General features: G+C 30.7%; 1 long non-coding RNA gene across 1 annotated transcript; it reads left to right on the forward strand.

Moving 5' to 3' along the window:
* On the forward strand, positions 1 to 1,215 carry LOC111717687 (uncharacterized). The gene is made up of 3 exons (XR_002768876.1): positions 1 to 10; positions 109 to 161; positions 1,152 to 1,215. It is a non-coding gene; the product is annotated as an uncharacterized LOC111717687 (long non-coding RNA).
* The last annotated feature ends 1,260 nt before the right edge of the window (positions 1,216 to 2,475 follow it).

Consider the following 2,475-nt stretch of genomic DNA (forward strand, 5'->3'; position numbering starts at 1 on the left):
AAGGGAACAGGTAGAAATTATTTGTGAAATTTTAATTTTTTAAAATAATTTGAAAGGCAATTGTTTTAGAAGTTTAATTTAGGTTTTTCTTTTTTTAAATTATTTTAGAAGGAGCTGTTACTCTTGAAGCCTGGGCTTCAAAGATCAAATTTTATTTTGAGGTAAAGAAAGAAACATTTCATTGTAAGAAGTAATCCAAAAGTGTTGTTAGATATATTGTAGCTTTGTGTAACATGGACCTAATCTTCTACAATTGATCTCGATATAGTGTAGCTTGTGTAACAGGGCACTAATCTTCTACAATTGATCTCGATATATTGTAACTTGTGTAACAGGGCACTAATCTTCTACAATTGATCTCGATATATTGTAACTTGTGTAACAGGGCACTAATCTTCTACAATTGATCTCGATATATTGTAACTTGTGTAACAGGGCACTAATCTTCTACAATTGATCTCGATATATTGTAACTTGTGTAACAGGGCACTAATCTTCTACAATTGATCTCGATATATTGTAACTTGTGTAACAGGGCACTAATCTTCTACAATTGATCTCGATATATTGTAACTTGTGTAACATGGCACTAATCTTCTACAATTGATCTCGATATATTGTAACTTGTGTAACAGGGCACTAATCTTCTACAATTGATCTCAATATCCAGTATAAAAGCTAAGTGCTTGATCCCTTGAATTTTGTTATTCCTACTGCAGGGTGAAGTCACTACGGGATACCAAAGAAAAATTAAATTAATACAATATATGGAGATGTACGCTTATTGCTAAATCCTGAAATTCACAACTCTGAAAGTTCTGACCTTTGACCTCCGACAGATCGATATATCCCTCCGACAGATTGATATATCCCTCCGACAGATCGATTTATCCCTCCGACAGANGTCCCTCTGTCTCTGCTATTTTCCTATGTGCAGAGTCGCAAAATCTACTAATAAAAACAATGTATTGGCTTTTCACATTTCGGTGCTAATTTTTTTTATTTTTCTTAAACGTTTACAGTAGGTTTTAATTAATAATTTTGTGATGTTACTGAGCTCCTTTTATTATACAAATAGGGTTGATATTTACTATTTCAATTATTCTAATTGTTCTTTTGCAGATATTATTATTATCAGTGTAAATATCTAGGATTACTTCTGGGTTGGATCAAAGGGAGGAGCAAAGGTGGAACCAAACCCTCATCTAGGTATCTATCCATCTATCTTTCTATTTATCTATCTATCCATCTATCTATATCTAACTATATCTTTCTATCTGTCTATCTATCTGTCTGATCTTTCTAACTATATCAATCTATCTTTATCTCTATTTAACTACGATGCTAGGCGATGATATCAATATAATTAAGACGTCTTTCGATTTCAATTTTTATATCAAGCTTTTAAAGAGCATGGATACACAAAAACATGGACACAAACAGAAGCTAATAAAAAAGCTTCTCTTTAATTACTTGTAAACTCTTAATTTGAAAAAAACTTGTTAAAAATTAAAACCTAAAAAAGCCGTCTTCATTATATTGATTTGACCGCCTACCACCGTATATTTAATTATCTATCTATCTATTTTTATCTATCTATATTATAAATATATTAATTTATCTTTCCATCTCTTCATCTAATCATCTGTCTGTATGTCTTTGTCTGTATGTTCTTGTCTGTATGTACTTGTTTGTATGTACTTGTTTGTATGTTCTTGTCTGTATGTAATTGTTTGTATGTCCTTGTCTGTATGTGCTGGTGTGTATGTCCTTGTCTATATGTCTTTGTCTGTATGTCTTTATCTGTATGTCCTTGTCTGTATGTACTTGTTTGTATTCCTTGTCTTTATGTCCTTGTCTGTATGTTCTTTTCTGTATGTCCTTGTATGTATGTCCTTGTCTGTATGTTCTTGTCTGTATGTCCTTGTCTGTATGTCCTTGTCTGTATGTCCTTGTCTGTATGTCCTTGTCTGTATGTACTTGTCTGTATGTTCTTGTCTGTATGTCCTTGTCTGTATGTACTTGTCTGTATGATCTTTTCTGCATGTCCTTGTCTGTATGTACTTGTTTGTATGTCCTTGTCTGTATGTCCTTGTCTGAATGTCCTTGTCTGTATGTCCTTGTCAATTTTTCCCACATTTTGTGATCTCCCCATATTGGATTTGAATAAATTATTTATAACGATTGAATTAATTGAATTGATCAATTACAGAAATTGATTTATAGATTATTGACCTAAATTATAATTTTATTTATCAGTGAATTGATCAATTATAGAAATCGATTGGAATATGAATGGTTAGAGTAAAAATTATTGAACTGTTTTTAATTCAAATTAATCGATTGGAATATAAATGATTAAAGGTAAATTATTGAACTGTTTTAATTTCAATTAATCGATTGGAATATAAATGATAAAAGTTAAATTATTGAACTGTTTTTAATTTAGATTAATCAATTGGAATATAAATTAAT

Source organism: Eurytemora carolleeae, unplaced genomic scaffold (assembly GCF_000591075.1).
Source record: "Eurytemora carolleeae unplaced genomic scaffold, Eaff_2.0 scaffold3091, whole genome shotgun sequence".
Taxonomy (NCBI): Eukaryota; Metazoa; Arthropoda; class Copepoda; order Calanoida; family Temoridae; genus Eurytemora; species Eurytemora carolleeae.